The sequence below is a fragment of the Rosa chinensis genome, chromosome 2 (assembly GCF_002994745.2).
Source record: "Rosa chinensis cultivar Old Blush chromosome 2, RchiOBHm-V2, whole genome shotgun sequence".
Lineage (NCBI taxonomy): Eukaryota > Viridiplantae > Streptophyta > Magnoliopsida > Rosales > Rosaceae > Rosa > Rosa chinensis.
In genome coordinates this window covers 2,059,315-2,079,271 of record NC_037089.1, presented here as the reverse complement: position 1 = coordinate 2,079,271, position 19,957 = coordinate 2,059,315, and positions in this window count along the sequence as shown.

Genomic DNA, 19,957 nt, shown 5'->3' with positions numbered 1-19,957 from the left:
AATCAAAATCCTTTCTTCATTAAAGTTGTTTATCTCTGTCTCTTCTATCTGATCTCCAAAATCCAGCCTTGTTGGAGTTGTTTTGAGACCTATATACCATTTGAAGTGGGATCTGTTCAGAAGCGAATTTGCTCCGAATTTCAACAAGTAAGTTTTAAAAATTAAAGTTCCCGTTTTTGAGTTTTTATTCCTTTCTCTTTTTTTTTTTTCTTTTTTTTTTTTTCTCGAAACTTGCAATAAAAAAGCGGAATTATAGGGATTCACGCTAAACGAACTAAGAGCGTTCGTAATTAATGAACTAAGAGTGCTCATAATATTCGGACTAAGAGCGTCCGCAAGCATCAATTTATGACCATATTAAACATCATTGTTTCGATCTAATCTAAAATTCTTGGAAATTGATTTCTTGATAGCATAACTCGGAAATCTTATTATTTTAGTTTTTGTGGAAATTTAAACTCCGAAACTAATATATATTTTCTTCTTTTCAACAAGATGTCGAATGAACCAAGACTCGACTTTCCCATTCTTGACTCAACAGGCTCGGAATACCATAGCTGGATAACCGACGTTGAGAACCATCTCACTTGAAAAGGGATATTACCCATAATCCAGGTACCTAACCAGGGTCTTGTGTTCCAACGAATACCTACAAAGCATGCTCAAGCACTTATCTTGATGCGACGCCACATGAATAAATCACTCAGATTGGAGTACAAGTCGATCAAGGATGCAAGAGACCTATGGGTAGCGCTAGAAGAGCGCTTTGGCAATATCCAAGATTCCCTCCTCCCTGACTTGAAGGTTCAATGGAACAATCTGCGCTTCGCCAACTTCAAGTCTGTTGCTGAATATAATTCAGAAACTCTTCGCCTCAAATCCATGTTGAGATTTTGTGAACAACCTCTCACAGAACAAGAGCTAATTGAGAAGACTCTCTCCACCTTCGCCGTCGCAGCACTTTTGCTATCGAAGCAATATCGTACTGAGGTCAATGCCGGATGAATTACGAGGATATTGTCATGTTTTTCAACTACAGACATAACATTGATGAGCTGATTAAACCTCGTAATTCGTCTGGCATTGACCTCAATACGATATTACTTTGATAGCAAAAGTGCTGCGACGGGAAAGGTGGAGAGAGTCTTCTCAATTAGCTCTTGTTCTGTGAGAGGTTGTTCACAAAATCTGAACATGGATTTGAGGCGAAGAGTTTCTGAATTATATTCAGCAACAGCCTTGAAGTTGGCGAAGCGCAGATTGTTCCATTGAACCTTCAAGTCAGGGAGGAGGGAATCTTGGATATAGCCAAAGCGCTCTTCTAGCGCTACCCATAGGTCTCTTGCATCCTTGATCGACATGTACTCCAATCTGAGTGATTTATCCATGTGGCATAGCATCAAGATAAGTGCTTGAGCATGCTTTGTAGGTGTTCGTTGGAACACAAGACCCTGGTTAGGTACCTGGATTATGGGTAATATCCCTTTTGAAGTGAGATGGTTCTCACCGTTGGTTATCCAGTTATGGTATTCCAAGCCTGTTGAGTCAAGCATGGGAAAGTCGAGTCTTGGTTTATTCGACATCTTGTTGAAAAGAAGAGAAGATATATTAGATTCGGAGTTTAAACTTCCACGAAAACTAAAGGATTAAATACTGTTTAGTCCTTGAACTTTTGCTCTAAAACCACTTCAGTCCTTGACCTTTTAATTTCACACGTTTAGTCCTTGTACTTTAAAATTTCGGACCAATAGGTCTTTTCCGTTACTTTCCGTCCAAAAACGCTGTTAAATTGCTGACGTGGCAATTCTTTCGGGTCAAAAAGTCTATTATACCCTCACTTTCTCTTTTCTTTTTTTCTTAATTTATTTATTTTTTTTTAATTTTTGATTTTTCTCTATTTTTTAGTTTCTGCTTACCTTCTCTCCAAAACCCCCAACCTCTTCTCTCTCCGAACAACACTTCCCAACCATCAAAACCCATAAATTTTACATGTTTTTAAACCAAATCCAAATAAAGAAGGAACAAAAACTGCAACAATTCTTCTCCCAAACCCAGATCGATTAGACAAAAAGAAAAAAAAACCAAAATGATTCCATCAACAACCCATGAGCTCCATCCAAACCTACTCAAAACCTTTTTCGAAAACCCCAGTACTATCAAATCTCAATCCCAGGCCAAACAGCTCCATGCCCCAATCCCCACCGCCATCGCCAATGCCACTGCTCCGCCACCCAAAACCTTAATTCCCCACTTCTCCAATGACCATCTCTCAAATCTCATTTCCTTCATTTGAATCAAACCTTCTGCAAATCCATCCAATCCAATTCTCATACGCATTTCTCTACTCCTCCATGAAAATACTGTCCCAAATCTACTGGATACCCTCACTGATCCGATTGCTTTCGAATGCATCGTTATCCGAATCCGAATCCTAATCAAACTCCAACCCAAAAATCCGTAGCCCTTGCGGAGCTAGAAAGTCACCGAATTCAAAGCCAGAGCCCTGAAAATTTGACTCGGCCCTAAACACTAGCCTCAAATTGGAATTTGACCCGAGATCATCGTTGACTCGCTGTCGTCACCTTTGATTCCAGTTCGATCACAAATAGATCCGAACCCGAGACGAGGACGCAGTCCCTGGGGGGATGAACGGAGGAGGCGCGACGGAGAAGAAGTCATCGTCGGAGCTTCGGGAATCGATGGGATCGACGAAGGGGGTTGAAGTTGTGATAAGTGCACCAGCGGGTGAGTCGGGGCGGGTTGGTTTGGTGGCTCTGGGTCGCTAGGTAGTGAGGAGTCTCGGACATTTTCTTTCTCTGAAAATATTGATAGGTTTTAGCACGGACGCGCCTTCGGGTTGGAGATGGAGGAGGTTGAGTTAAGGTTTTTGGAGGAGAGAGGGAGAGGGAGAGAGAGAGAGAGAGGAGAAGAGATAAAAATAAAGAAAGAAAAGAAAAAAAAAGAGAATAAATTATTAAAAAAATAAAAAAAAGAGGAAAGAATAAATTTAAAAAAAATTGGGGGTATAATAGACTTTTTGACGCGAAATAATTGCTACGTTAGCAATTTAACATTGTTTTTGAACGGAGAGTAACGGAAAGGACCTATTGGGCTGAAATTTTGAAGTACAAGGACTAAACGTGTGAAATTAAAAGGCGAGGGACTGAAGTGTTTTTAGGGCAAAAGTTCAAGGACTAAACAGTATTTAATCCAAAACTAAAATAATAAGATTTCCGAGCTATACTACCAAGAAATCAATTTCCAAGAATATTTAGATTAGACTGAAACAATGATGTTTAATATGGTCATAAATTGATGCTTGCGGACGCTCTTAGTCCGAATATTATGAACACTCTTAGTTCGTTTAGCGTGAATCCCTATAATTCCGCTTTTTGATTGCAAGCTCATCAATGTTATGTTTGTAGTTGAAAAACATGACAACATCCTCGTGAAAAATTATAATTCAAGGCCCATCGAAACTAAGAGCGTTCATGAGGCGAATTATAATGCACCCAAAAGAGGGCGCTGACTTGATACACATTTACGCAAGTGTACGTATCATTGTCAAGATAGAGAAATATTATGCCCAAAGTTTATCGTACCACGGGGATTAGTGGCTAACCCACAATCCTTGAGTAATCGGAAATAAAGACACTTAGCAAACAACGAAAAGAAAAAGAAAATAAATAAAAATGTTAATCTAAGGCACCAAGCCTTAGCAATGCTCGGCTTTGATTTTCACCAAAACCTAATCAAAACTAAGAGCCTAGTGGTGAATATTTACAATGAGTTGGAGTTCAATATTTTGAGAGATGATTTTAGATTAACAAAATGTAATGAAATGTAAAGCAATTAATAAAAGTGTAACCGAATAAATGGGAATGTCGGGTGTTAGGGAGGTTCATTCACCAAATCTCATGTGTCGGAAGCTAATCTAATGTAGGTGCATATTTCCTATTTTGGCAGTAGTCGTATCCAAGGCGGTTCAAGGCTCAAGGACCGAAATTCCCTTTCATGGTATTCCTACTCTGGTTCAAGGGTCGTAGGAACTCAATTGACATGAATTAGAGCCTGTTCAAGAGTCACTAATTCACATCAAGAGGCGTAGAGATCGAGGAATTAGACTACTAAGCGACTCGCTCGCGCAATCACGCAACGGGTGTAAATCACCATGCTTATAACCCCTCGAATACGAAATTGAAGGTTTCTAGCTTAAGAATTAGATAGGGTCAAGCCCCTAACTCCGTCCTAGACATGCTCAAAATACACACCCTAGAGTTGACTAGGCTCCTAGACATGCATTTTAACCCAACAAAAATAGATATAAGCATCCCTCATATGAAAATTGCATTATTACATTAAATTAAATATCTTTTACACAAAATTTGGGTTAGGGACACAACCCTAACCCCTAACAAGGAAATTACTCACAACCCATAATTATGAACATCAAAGATACAAAATTCAAAGGGAAAAGAGTATAGAAGTGTAGGAGAAAATAAGAATAATCACAAATAACTAAAAAGCTAGCATGACTAAGTCTTGAATTACAACTCTCACAATTACCCAAGTCTTGAATCTTGTAGAGGTAGAAGTCTTTGATGAATTCTTGAAGCTTTGGGTGAGTAAATCCTTCAAATCCCTAAAATAAAACTGAAGAGGAAGGGAGAAGAGAATGAGAGCAGCCCAAAGGCTGCCCCCTGTTTTGGTGTAGTGCGGCTGCCGCTGTAGGTATCTCCTGCTTCTCCGGTTCTCCCGTCTGGAGAAGAATGATTGAATTTATACTGCTGCCATGATAGAGAGGCACGTGCATAAGAGGTGAGAATATGTGGTCTAGGCCATTTCCTTACTTGGGCGCGTGAGAGAGAGATAGAGTAATGGGTGGTCATGATTTAATTAATGACAAATGCTACTGATGGGCGACATAAGCATAATTGAAATGCTACTTGATGCTCCTTTTTTTCAATTAAACAAAAATTTAATTAAATAAATGTTTGGTTAAACAAATATTTAACTAAATATTTGTTTAATTAAAGATATTTATATATATGATTTTTTTTCTTTTATCTTCAATAATCTCACGACTTTTCATGCACATCCATTGTAGTCGGGTTTCACTCATGAGTTGACATTGATAGTGGTTGACCGTATCGACAATTTTGTCTTTTTGTCGGAAACTTCATTTTGCTCAATTTTCTATCATTTTCTCTTGACTTCCACAATTCCGCTTATTTCCTACACAATAAATAAAAATTGATTAATTACATAATAATTGACTTGAGGATTAACTTATTTAATTTTTTAGATACAATTATATGTGTTTGGACCCAAAATGAGCATTTTGGCCTGATAAGGCACGTCTTGGAGAAATTGAGCCAATGTCAGTGGCTCACGCTATATATTGTCGACAAGTTCGAAATATATATTTAGAGGCTAAATGACAGGACCCGCCCCGGATTTCACCCCGAAATCCGGAGTGGCCCTGCGGGGCCCACCTTAGTGATAACTCTACCGAGAACTGGTCGAGTCACCCCTAAAGTGGACTACCCAAAACAGTAACCCACAATAGATCAGAGCCAAACAAAGAAGTGCGGAAGCTATTCGTCAACTATGCCACGAACCACGTACGCACGACCTCAATTAATAACGCCTGCAAACTGGGCATTAGAAACCGAAAGGCCCAGGGGAAAGTAGATGAAAAACGTTAGCGTGAGTGGACAAAAATAAACAAATTAACAAGAAAAAGATTTCATACTTTCCCACATTTATTTCTTAAAAAAAATTCCCGATGCATGCAACATTTATAAAACGTATGTCTTTAAAACTCGGAGTCTCGTGAAAACATACCAGTCCCCGCTGGCTAAAAGAATCGGACTAGCCCCGCTAGTCAAGTAACAAATAGTAGAATATGGGGGAAGGGACGTCACCATACGGGTAAAGGAGCCCCTTAGGCTCAACCTACCCTCGACTACCACTCACACATAGATTGTGTGAGGAGGAGAACTAATAACCTCGACTGCCACCCACGTGAGGAGGAGAATAAATCACCTCGACTGCCACTCACAAACACAAAGTAAGTGAGGAGGAGAATAAGCTATCTCAACTGCCACTCACAAACGCAAAGTAAGTGAGGAGGAGACCTAATCGAATGACCCGAGTATGGTGAGGAAATCATTCAAAATCCATAAAATCCGAAAGGCTTTCCCAATATCTCACGAGAAAACAAATAAATATTCCAATGACGTGACCCCGCATGCCAAATACTATCAAATTCAGAACCAAACCCGGAAATTAGTACGAGCCCAAATTCCTTCGGAAAAATCTCATTTCCAATAATATTCCAGAATATCTCGAACTTGACTACTAAATATAATATGTAATCCAAAAATCATCTCGGTAAAATAAGTCGTCGAAAAATCTCGTAAATCATATTTCCAAATAATAATCATATATTCCAAAACCAATTCCGAAAGTCATACCGAAATAAATCATAATTAAATTCCAAAAATCAATTCATATGCTCGGAAAGTGATAGGTTAATTAAATAGAACGTACTTTAGTAAATGCATGCATCACTTATTTAAAAAAAACAAAAGTCCACTCACAGTACTATTGGGCGACCACGCAAACGAGTTCCATCATCGAGCAATAGCTCGATACGTCGTCCTGTACACAATTATGTTTCCGTAAACGGCAATCCGATAAAATAAATACGAACCTAAACGAAACTCGAAAATCCCTATCTCCATTACTTCTCAAATTCCACCCAAATCTCTTCCACAACACTACTTCCTCAATTTACATATTCCATAATGAAAACGAGGGAAATCCGACGGCCGGATTTCCCACAATTCCACCACAAAACTCCAAACTTCGGAAATTCACAAACAATTCCAAACTCCTCCAAAATTCACCAAACTTCACATACAGGCTCTACAACAATATAAAATTTAATGGGCTAAAAACTGAAATTAAAACACTGCCATATAAGCCTCCATGCCCCACCAACAGTGGCAGCGCGTGGGCCCCACGCGCCGGCGGCCACCACCTCCGATGGCCACCAAACTCCGGCACTAGCATCAACACAACAAGCCCAACCAACTTCCAAACTACAACATCATCCAATTTTACCTCGAAGTGGCCGAATCAAGCCGGTGAAGGAAAGCCCCGAAGCTCCAAGAACCCTAGAAATGAAAAATTGTCAATTCGACTTCTACAATACAAATTGGAATGAACCACCTTAGGGGAAATGATCACCATCAAAAACCGAACCTTTGATGCTAACCTGGTGGCCGGAGGTGGCCGGAATGGCCGGAAATCGGCGAAACCCCAAAACTGCAACCGGAGCAAACCTTGCTTCGATCCGAGCTTTTCCGGCCAAATCGTCGAAAACTAAGGGCACCAGCGTGACCAGGGGGAGGAGGCGACCCTGTGGTGGCCAGCTTTCAGCCGGGTGATGGGCGGACGGCGGCCAATCGAAGGGAAGAAGAAGAATCCGAAAGGGAAATAAGAGAGGTCGGGGGAGAGGAGAGAGAAGGTAGATTTCCGGAAATGGAAATCTACCACAGTAACTTTCTATATATATAGAAAGTTACCATGAACAGTAACATTCACATTTTCGCTTATAACTTTCGCATACGAGCTCCGATTTTTACGTACCACATATGCACGCGCTCGGTTTAACGTTCTCTACAACTTTCATGAAGAACATTTTCTCAAATTTTGACCCGAACAAAAAGTCAACTTTTAGGGCCACTAAAAGTATCGAAACAAAGTAAAAAGTGAAAGTAATTGTCGTTTACCGTCCAAATGACTAGTAAACTGGTAAATTGAGGTACGGGACGTTACACTAAATAAAGCCTACTATGGAAGCATGGAAGCATGAAAAGTCAACTTTAGCACATTTTCCTACTTTGGCTAGGAGAAACCGAGCTAAACAAGGAAGGAGGGGCGGCAGACTAACCAAATGAAATCCAAATGAGCTAAAACTTTCCAGATTAAATCTAGAAAGCCCAAGAATCATTTCTTATGAAGAGTTCCGGAGCTATTTTTGAGTGGAAGGCCTTCAAACAATCAGTCCAATTTTCTGCAGAAGCAAAACTGGAAAACTGGACCTGTAAGAGGTCCAGCAGAGTTTACGGCCCAACCACTATACCAAAAGCTCTGAAATTTTACCATGATGATCTACACTCATAGTGGAACATTTTTTATGAAGAAGTCACGATCAAAATCTGAGTTCTTGATGGAGATATAATTGAAGGAATAAAGGAGCCGAAAGTGCTTCCAAATCACTCCAAAACTCATCATTTCTATCTCCATTTAGTGCTCCATTATCTCCATTTAGTGCTCCACTATCTCCAACTAGTGCTCCATTATCTCCAATTAGTGCTCCACTATCATTTGTTTAAGGCCAACCACTTTGGCATGGTAGCCTATAAATAGAGGTTACAAATGCATCACTACACACCAATTCATTCATCAAAACATCTCTAAGATGATCTAAGTTCTCTCTAGAGCAACCTCTCTAAGAGCAACTCCTCTCCTCCTCTTTCTCTTACCGGTGATCACACTCCTAGTCCTAGTCTTCTCAGAAGCCGACTTTCAGTGCCACCAAACCCTCTGTCAACATACTTCGGTCCTAGTCTCCTCGGGACCTGACGGTAGTGCCGCGACCACAACGGTTACAGAACCAGCCAAGCAAGGGTAACGCCCTAGCAACCCAGCCAAGCTAAAGTCACGCTTTAGCAAGATCTCAATACTTCCCGGTGATTTCGCTCTGCTCAATCTGCAATATTGAGTATCGACTTGTGAACAAGAAGAAACTTCAGTAAAGTCCTCACCACGAGGCACAAAGAATCCCGCGACGAGGTTGGTGCTCTCCTCGTCTACAATCGCTCGACAGAAGTCAGGTCAAGGGACACCCCCGACGACCGCACCCGAACGATGCTGGCACGCCCGCGCAAGAAAAGAGACTGTTGACCAGCTGCAACAAAACTGGAGCCAAACATTTTGGCTAGCTCCTTGCTTTGTTGTTAATTTCCTGTCAGTTTTCAGTTTTTTACCTTTATTTTCATAGTTTTAAAAAAAAAAAAAGTTGAATTTGGTAAGCGGTTGTGAATCATAACGGAATAGGTGAAGTCTCTTTTGTTAATATTAGTCTAAACTCCTTATTGGTGCCTAGTTCAGGTCCCTTAAGGTTAAGGGCGGCTTTTATTAACACTTGTTGAACTGTCTTCACACTTATGACCTTTCTCATCTTAGTAAGTATAGCCTATGTGAAATGGTGTCTAGAAAGGGGACAACGTTCATGACAGGTTCTTGAATCTAGAAGTGCGTGCAAATGGGCCTAAACCACTATGTGGGAGTAGCTCATGCCAAAATGGATTCTGCCTCTCTTGTTCGCCCTCCCCCACCTAGCCATTTCAGTAAGGTTGCCCAAAGGATTTGAAAGAAAATTTGTGTCTAGGCGACTATACTTGGGCCGCATGTCTAAACCTTGATTCACATTGTCTTATTGAATTCAGCTACTTATAAAAAATAAAAATAAAAAAATAAAAAAAAAGAGTTTCAAATTAGTGCGTCGCGGAGGATGCAAAAATTGTGTTCTTGCCTAACAGTGGCTTGAACTTTCTGATAAAGTTTGGCTGATTCAAGACCTCTTCAGTCAAGATGGAGACCTTTGACTTCGAGGTCTGGGGGGCAATGTTTGGACCCAAAATGAGCATTTTGGCCTGACAAGGCACGTCTTGGAGAAATTGAGCCAATGTCAGTGGCTCAAGCTATATATTGTCGACAAGTTTGAAATATATATTTAGAGGCTAAATAAAGCCTACTATGGAAGCATGGAAGCATGAAAAGTCAACTTTAGCACATTTTCCTACTTCGGCTAGGAGAAACCGAGCTAAACAAGGAAGGAGGGGCGGCAGACTAACCAAACGAAATCCAAATGAGCTAAAACTTTCCAAATTAAATCCGATCATTTCTTATGAAGAGTTCCGGAGCTATTTTTGAGTGGAAGGCCTTCAAACAATCAGTCCAATTTTCTGCAGAAGCAAAACAGGAAAACTGGAACTGTAAGAGGTCCAGCAGCGTTTCTGGCCCAACCACTATACCAAAAGCTCTGCAATTTTACCAGGATGATCTACACTCATAGTGGAACATTTGTTATGAAGAAGTCACGGTCAAAATCTGAGTTTTTGATGGAGATATAATTGAAGGAATAAAGGAGCCGAAAGTGCAGCCGAAAGTGCTTCCTTATCTCCAAAATTCATCATTCCTTATCTCCAATTATGCTTCTTTATCTCCTTATCTCCAAAATTCATCATTTCTTATCTCCAATTAATGTTCCACTATCATTTGTTTAATGCCAACTGCTTTGGCATGGTAGCCTATAAATAGAGGTTACAAATTCATCACTAGAAACACACAATTCATTCATCAATACATCTCTAAGATGATCTAAGTCTCTCTAGAGCAAACCTCTCTAAGAGCAACTTCTCTCCTTCTCTTTCTCTTACCGATGACCACACTCCTAGTCCTAGTCTTCTCAGAAGCCAACTTTCAAAAATAGCTCCTAAGAGTGTGGTCATCGGTAAGAGAAAGAGAAGGAGAGAAGTTGCTCTTAGAGAGGTTTGCTCTAGAGAGACTTAGATCATCTTAGAGATGTATTGATGAGTGAATTGTGTTTGTGGTCGTGGTACTACAATCGGCTCCCGTGGAGACTAGGACCGAAGTACGTTGACAGAGGGTTTGGTGGCACTGATAGTCGGCTCTTGAGGAGACTAGGACTTAGAGTGTGATCACCGATAAGAGAAAGAGAAGGAAAGGAGTTGCTCTTAGAGAGGTTGCTCTAGAGAGACTTAGATCATCTTAGAGATGTATTGATGAATGAATTGTGTGTTTCTAGTGATGAATTTGTAACCTCTATTTATAGGCTACCATGCCAAAGCAGTTGGCATTAAACAAATGATAGTGGAGCATTAATTGGAGATAAGAAATGATGAATTTTGGAGATAAGGAGATAAAGAAGCATAATTGGAGATAAGGAATGATGAATTTTGGAGATAAGGAAGCACTTTCGGCTGCACTTTCGGCTCCTTTATTCCTTCAATTATATCTCCATCAAAAACTCAGATTTTGACCGTGACTTCTTCATAACAAATGTTCCACTATGAGTGTAGATCATCCTGGTAAAATTGCAGAGCTTTTGGTATAGTGGTTGGGCCAGAAACGCTGCTGGACCTCTTACAGTTCCAGTTTTCCTGTTTTGCTTCTGCAGAAAATTGGACTGATTGTTTGAAGGCCTTCCACTCAAAAATAGCTCCGGAACTCTTCATAAGAAATGATCGGATTTAATCTGGAAAGTTTTAGCTCATTTGGATTTCGTTTGGTTAGTTTGCCGCCCCTCCTTCCTTGTTTAGCTCGGTTTCTCCTAGCCGAAGTAGGAAAATGTGCTAAAGTTGACTTTTCATGCTTCCATACTTCCATAGTAGGCTTTATTTAGCCTCTAAATATATATTTCAAACTTGTCGACAATATATAGCTTGAGCCACTGACATTGGCTCAATTTCTCCAAGACGTGCCTTGTCAGGCCAAAATGCTCATTTTGGGTCCAAACATTGCCCCCCAGACCTCGAAGTCAAAGGTCTCCATCTTGACTGAAGAGGTCTTGAATCAGCCAAACTTTATCAGAAAGTTCAAGCCACTGTTAGGCAAGAACACAATTTTTGCATCCTCCGCGACGCACTAATTTGAAACTCTTTTTTTTTTTAATTTTTTTTTTTTTTATAAGTAGTTGAATTTAATAAGACAATGTGAATCAAGGTTTAGACATGCGGCCCAAGTATAGTCGCCTAGACACAAATTTTCTTTCAAATCCTTTGGGCAACCTTACTGAAATGGCTAGGTGGGGGAGGGCGAACAAGAGAGGCAGAATCCATTTTGGCATGAGCTACTCCCACATAGTGGTTTAGGCCCATTTGCACGCACTTCTAGATTCAAGAACCTGTCATGAACGTTGTCCCCTTTCTAGACACCATTTCACATAGGCTATACTTACTAAGATGAGAAAGGTCATAAGTGTGAAGACAGTTCAACAAGTGTTAATAAAAGCCGCCCTTAACCTTAAGGGACCTGAACTAGGCACCAATAAGGAGTTTAGACTAATATTAACAAAAGAGACTTCACCTATTCCGTTATGATTCACGACCGCTTACCAAATTCAACTTTTTTTTTTTAAAACTATGAAAATAAAGGTAAAAAACTGAAAACTGACAGGAAATTAACAACAAAGCAAGGAGCTAGCCAAAATGTTTGGCTCCAGTTTTGTTGCAGCTGGTCAACAGTCTCTTTTCTTGCGCGGGCGTGCCAGCACCGTTCGGGTGCGGTCGTCGGGGGTGTCCCTTGACCTGACTTCTGTCGAGCGATTGTAGACGAGGAGAGCACCAACCTCGTCGCGGGATTCTTTGTGCCTCGTGGTGAGGACTTTACTGAAGTTTCTTCTTGTTCACAAGTCGATACTCAATATTGCAGATTGAGCAGAGCGAAATCACCGGGAAGTATTGAGATCTTGCTAAAGCGTGACTTTAGCTTGGCTGGGTTGCTAGGGCGTTACCCTTGCTTGGCTGGTTCTGTAACCGTTGTGGTCGCGGCACTGCCGTCGGGTCCCGAGGAGACTAGGACCGAAGTACGTTGACAGAGGGTTTGGTGGTACTGAAAGTCGGCTTCTGAGAAGACTAGGACTAGGAGTGTGATCACCGGTAAGAGAAAGAGGAGGAGAGGAGTTGCTCTTAGAGAGGTTGCTCTAGAGAGAACTTAGATCATCTTAGAGATGTTTTGATGAATGAATTGGTGTGTAGTGATGCATTTGTAACCTCTATTTATAGGCTACCATGCCAAAGTGGTTGGCCTTAAACAAATGATAGTGGAGCACTAGTTGGAGATAGTGGAGCACTAAATGGAGATAATGGAGCACTAAATGGAGATAGAAATGATGAGTTTTGGAGTGATTTGGAAGCACTTTCGGCTCCTTTATTCCTTCAATTATATCTCCATCAAGAACTCATATTTTGATCGTGACTTCTTCATAAAAAATGTTCCACTATGAGTTTAGATCATCATGGTAAAATTTCAGAGCTTTTGGTATAGTGGTTGGGCCGTAAACTCTGCTGGACCTCTTACAGGTCCAGTTTTCCAGTTTTGCTTCTGCAGAAAATTGGACTGATTGTTTGAAGGCCTTCCACTCAAAAATAGCTCCGGAACTCTTCATAAGAAATGATTCTTGGGCTTTCTAGATTTATTCTGGAAAGTTTTAGCTCATTTGGATTTCATTTGGTTAGTCTGCCGCCCCTCCTTCCTTGTTTAGCTTGGTTTCTCCTAGCCAAAGTAGGAAAATGTGCTAAAGTCGACTTTTCATGCTTCCATGCTTCCATAGTAGGCTTTATTTAGCTTCTAAATATATATTTCGAACTTGTCGATAATATATAGCTTGAGCCACTGACATTGGCTCAATTTCTCCAAGACGTGCCTTATCAAGCCAAAATGCTCATTTTGGGTCCAAACAATATGCATAGAAATGCGTGTAATCAAGCGCAAGGAGCGGTACCCTAATAAAAGGGGACATGAGGGACGTATGGGTCCATATGACAGCCCCAATAAGGAAGAAAATCGCAACTTTAGAGCGGCACACTTGATGGCAACGCCACACGTGGGAGAGGTGGATATGGCAACACCGGCCGTCTAGGTAGCACCATGGGCCGTGGTGGTGGCACCACCCTCCTAGGGAACATCCACAACGTGCACCTCAAATGATGGAAGGTAACTACAATGACATGTGTCATCGATGTGGATCAATTGAGCATTGGTTCAAACAATGTAATGCAAGTGCCCAACTAGCCATACGCTACAAGGAGTATAGGGACTTGAGGGAGCAAGAAATCTACCTTGCTGAAGAAGAAGATGGTGAAGATGTCAATCTCGCCATTGAGGACTTCAAAGCTGGAAATGAAGTGTACAAGGATGCCGCAGACTTTGATTAGAATAGTCCTTTTTATTTTCCAAGAATGGCAATTATGCCTTAGTCAATAAATGACATTTTTGTATTAACTCTATCCTAAGCGCATCCAATAAAGTATGATGTCTAAGAAAGTAATAGAGATGAGTGGTACTTAAAAGAGCCTCGCTCCACTAAAATCTCTCTCTACTTACCTGGTCATATCTGATTAGAGTTACCAATCGGACTGAGTGACTATGACTTGTCTAAATTTGATTTTTTTTTTTTTCGGATTAGCCGTTGGTTAAAGAAACCTTGATGTAATCATTGGCTATCTTTATTAATAAAATATCGTCTTATTATTTGATGTCTTGGACATATTTTAAATTTCGAATTTTATTTTCTTTCAGTATGTTTTCCGTAGAGTTGGAATGTCTTCTTGATAGTGGCACCACACATACTATATTGCGACATAGGCAACTATTTCTATGGATGACGCCTAGTCGATCTTCAGTGACTACGATGGCAGGACCATCACAATTAATTCATGGTCGAGGACCAGCTCAATTTATGTTGCCAAATTGCACAAATATTAATGTCACCGAAGTTCTATATGCTCCAAGGGCTGGAAGAACCCTATGGAGTTTTAAAGATATAAGAGCCAATGATTTTCATGTGGAAACACATTGTGAGAATGGACAAGAGTTCCTTTGCATCACCTCTAATGACTACGGAAATAAACGAGTATTAGAGAAACTTATGTGTCGCTCTAGTGGATTGTATGCAACCACTATTAGAGTCATTGAATCCAACCATGTCATGAAAGATAATTTATGGGATTCTGACACATATAGGCTTCGACACGACCGTTTGGGACATCCAGGTCGTGATATGATGATCCGTATATTAAAGACTTCACACGGACATCCATTCTTCAAAATGAAAAGAAGTACGAACCAAAGATTGGTCCAAGGAGTTTCTTCTAAAGCCTATCATTCGTTTTGCAAAGCTTGCTCTTTAGCAAAGGTAGGATCGAGACCATCATATGCAAAGGACACTAAAGAAAATATACCATTCTTGCAAAGAATCCAAGGTGATATTTGTGGACCTATCCAACCAACTTGCGGACCATTTAGGTATTTTATGGTGTTGGTTGATGCATCGACACGTTGGTCACATGTCATGCTCTTGTCCACAAGAAATGCTGCATTTGCTAAAATCCTAGCACAAATCACTAAGTTAAGGGCTCACCACCCTGATCATCCTATTAAGTCAATTCGTCTTAACAATGATGGAGAGTTTACATAAAAAACTTTCGATGATTATTGCATGTCTATTGGGATCGAGGTTGAACAGCCTGTCCCTCATGTTCACACCCAAAATGGTCTTGCAGAAGCTGTTATTAAAAGACTTCAAATGATTGCTAGAGCATTGGTTATGCGCACTGATCTCTCTATTTCTACTTGGGGCTATGCAATATTGCATGCAGCTGTGCTTATTCGTCTAAGGCCCACTCTTTTCTGCATCCCAGATGGTTACTCGATATGAGCCTAACGTCTCACACTTACGCATATTTGGGTGTGCAGTCTATGTGCCTATTGCGCCGTCACAGCACACCAAAATGGGTCCTCAAAGACGATTAGACATTTATGTTGGATATGACTCTCCAACCATTATCTACTACTTAGAACCCTTGACAGGCGATCTATTTACCGCTACATTTGCGGATTGTCACTTTGATGAGACAGTCTTCCCGTTGTTAGGGGGAGATAAGAACACTAATGTTCAACAGAAACGACAGGAATTGTCGTGGTCTGTCCCCACTTTGTCTCATCTTGATCCCCAAACAGCACAATCTGAAATTGAAGTGCAGAGAATTCTCGATCTTCAAAGCATAGCAGATTCGATACCTGATGCATTTTCTGACATCGCTAAAGTAATAAGATCACACATACCTGTTGTAAACGTGTCTGCAAGGATTGATGTCCCTAATAATCATGGATATGGCACCATCCCTAGGGATATTAGGCATGGCGCCGCGACCACCAGTAATGGTGATGGCAATGTGGCTCAGGCCGGGCTCCCTGCAAGGACATGAGGAAGGCCCAAAGGTTCAATGGATTCTCACCAGATAAAGAAAGCAAGTTTGGCACAAAGAGATCCATTAACCATCGATATAAATAATCTGTCTCATGAAGATATTATGGATTATGGTTATGTTCAAGAGACATCATTGGGGGATGCTCCAATGTCAGAACCAATTCCAGAGAATAGAGAGATCTCCATGAATTATACTAGTGTACATGAGACGTTAAATAGAGATTCTATTATCCTTGATGATGTGTTTGCATACTCTATTGCTCAAGGAATTATAGAACACGATGATATCTTACCTCGCTCCGTTGAAGAATGTCAACGAAGATCATATTGGCCTAAATAGAAAGATGCGATCCAGACTGAATTGGATTCACTAACAAAGACACCCCCAAATATAAAGCCTGTTGGCTATAAATGGGTCTTTGTTAGAAAGGTAATGAGAAAAATGAGGTTGTTAGATACAAAGCTCGCCTTGTAGCACAAGGTTTCTCACAACGCCCTGGAATCGACTACGAGGAGACATATTCTCCCATAATGGACGTTATAACGTTCCGCTACCTTGTCAGTTTGGTAGTTTCCGAAAAACTTGACATGCAGCTTATGGATGTGGTTACAGCATATCTCTATGAGGATCTAGATTAAGAGAGAGAGAGAGAGAGAGAGAGAGAGAGAGATATATATATATATATATATATATATACAGATCCTATCCAGAGCGAGGCATCGCTTTGAAATTTCAGAGCGAGGTTAGGGTTTAGGGTCACTTTTCGGTCGCATATCCACATCTCAACCGTTCAGTTTTTAGGTACTAATGTATAGATTATCTCTGCAAAATTTCAACGAAATTGATGGTCTTTAAGGTATCTAACTCGCTTAAACTAATAGACGAACTAAATCTGTCAAACCTGAACCGTACTAGCTTTAAGGCAGTTATCAATGCCTTAACGACCATCAATTTGACTGAAATTTTGTAGAGATGATCTATACATTAGTACCTAGAAACTGAACGGTTGAGATGTGGATATGCGACCGAAAAGTGACCCTAAACCCTAACCTCGCTCTGAAATTTCAAAGCGATGCCTCGCTCTGGATAGGATCTGATATATATATATATATATATATATATATGAAGGTTCAAGATGGACTTCAATACCCAAATCAAGTGGCTCTAAACTACGGAGCGCGTTTTCAATAAGATTAAGACGGTCACTATATGGATTGAAACAATCTGGACGGATGTGGTATAACCGTCTAAGTGACTACTTGATTGGGAAGGGATATGTTAACAATGAACTATGCCCATGCATGTTTATTAAAAGGACAAGTTCCGGATTTGCAATTGTAGCAGTTTATGTCGATGACATGAACCTAATTGGAACTCTAGAGAGTTAAAGGGTACTGCTAAATACTTGAAATCTGACTTTGAGATGAAAGATCTTGGGAAAACACGGTTTTGTCTCGGAATAGAACTCAAGCACCGTAGTGATGGGATTATGATCCACCAGTCAGCGGATACTCAAAAATTACTAAGGCGCTTTAATGGAGATAAAGAAAAGCATATAAGTACTCCCATGACCGGCCGTAGTCTTGATTCCGGAAAAGATCCGTTTCGTCCAAAGGATGAGGACGAAGATTTATTAGAGGCTGAAATGCCCTATCTAAGTGCAATAGGCGCATTATTGTACTTAGCTCAATGCACAAGACCGGATATCTCATTCGCAGTGACTTGTTAGCTCGACATAGTTTAGCGCCAATACGCCGTCATTGGGTTGGTATAAAGACAATATTTCGATACTTGAGAGATACGATTGATATGAGACTGTTTTATCCCTACAGAGAGAAAAGAAAAGACAGAAGTATGGGATCAGACCCCACAAGGAAAAATGCCACCATCCGTAATGTAGACGCCGACGCTGCCGTCCATGGTGGCCGACGTTCTCCTCCTCCCTTCCATCAAAATGACAATGATGTTTTGCTGGGTTTTGCTGATGCAGGATATCCCTCTGACCCTCACAAAGGTCGCTCCCAAACAAGTTATGTCTTTACCATGGGAAGCACCGCGATATCTTGGAGGTCTACAAAACAGACCCTTGTTGCTACTTTCTTAAATCATACAGAGATTATTGCTCTACATGAAGCTGTGCGTGAATACATATGGCTAAGATCTATAATTAGACATATTCGAGGAGCTTGTAGTTTGAAGTCTACCACAAATGAACCTACATGCATTTACGAGGATAATGCAGCTTGTATTGAGCAAATGAAATTAGGTTTCATCAAGGGCGACAATACCAAACATATATCACATAAATTCTTCTATAGTCAGCAACAACAAGCACTTCTAAATATTGAAGTAAATCAAATCCGATCATAGGATAATATAGCGGACTTATTTACTAAGTCATTACCAAAATCCCCTTTCGAGAAACATGTGAAGAGCATCAGATTGAGAAAGTTATCCGAACTTCCATGATTATATTTTCAGGGGGTGTCGAAATCAGGGGGAGTATCCAGAAACATACTCCACACTCAACGCGCGTTGTGCTCTTTTTCTCCTTTGACCAAGGTTGTTTTTTTCCCTACATGGTTTTTATTACTTAGCAAGGTTTTTGACGAGACAACTTAGAAGCGCACGGCCTAGGCAACACTATTGACATGAAATATCTAAGGGGGAGTGTTGTAGTATAATGGCTATATCATGTAAATAGATATAGGTACAAGCATGATAATGCTATGTGTGAAAGCACTTATGAGTAGAGAAGTTTGGTATCAACTATCAAGCATGATAATGCTATGTGTGAAAGCACTTATGAGTGGAAAAGTTTGGTATCAACTATCAAGCATGATAATGCTATGTGTGAAAGCACTTATGAGTGGAGAAGTTGGTATCAAGTATGATAATTTTTATAAGGCAATTCACATGGAAATTAAGTTAGAATAAAGACCAAGGTTGCCCTATAAATAGAGCTTTCTTGAATGAAGAAAGATAGATGTAGAGAGAAGAGAATTGGAGACACACAATATACTCCATTCTCTGCATCTAAACTCTCTCCCTCTCAAGTTATTTTATGTTCATTCTACAATAGTATGCATTATGTAGTAAATGTTTGAAGTTAATGTACCAGAAAATCCAAAAAAGTTGATGTACCAGAAAAGGATTTTCTTTGATCATCAAGGAATTATTGAAGAATCAGGCGGTAGGACCAATCCAGAACTTGCTTCTCTGAGATAATGACATCATCCCCATATCCTTCACGGCCACCATAAATTTCTCTGGAGTATTTTTGCGTCTCTACCACTGGAAGTTCAAAGAATTGTATGATTTGTATTGCAGCTTCACGCACCTTGTCCAGAAAGCAACTTGGAATTCCATGACCTATTGCCGGAAAACCCAAAAAAGGAGAAAAACAAGTTCAACAAATTAAGATAATCCCACAAAGAAAGATATATATTTTTACTTACATAGTTACATATCCTAATATTTTCAACAACATTGTCATTATCCAAAGTTGTGATGTGATTAAACTGTTGGAGGTACATCTTCAGAACGGACTATTGGTGATGTTGTATCTTTATTAGAGTAGTAGACGCGGAGCTCCATTTTCCTGTCAAGGGAAGCTCCTGTATGTATTGTTATCTGCTTTTTGTTTCTATAGATATGAATAAGCATTTCCTGCCAACAATTTTTGGTGTCTAGTTTATATCTTTTACTTGGTTTGAATAATGATCCTTCTAAATTTTATGCTTCCCCGGCTTCCCCGATTCTATCTCCATCCTGTAAGCAAACTAACATTGCTTATGGAACAAGACATTGTTTAGAACTTGTGTTCTGCATATATACTTCATAATACTTCATATATGTAATTAATC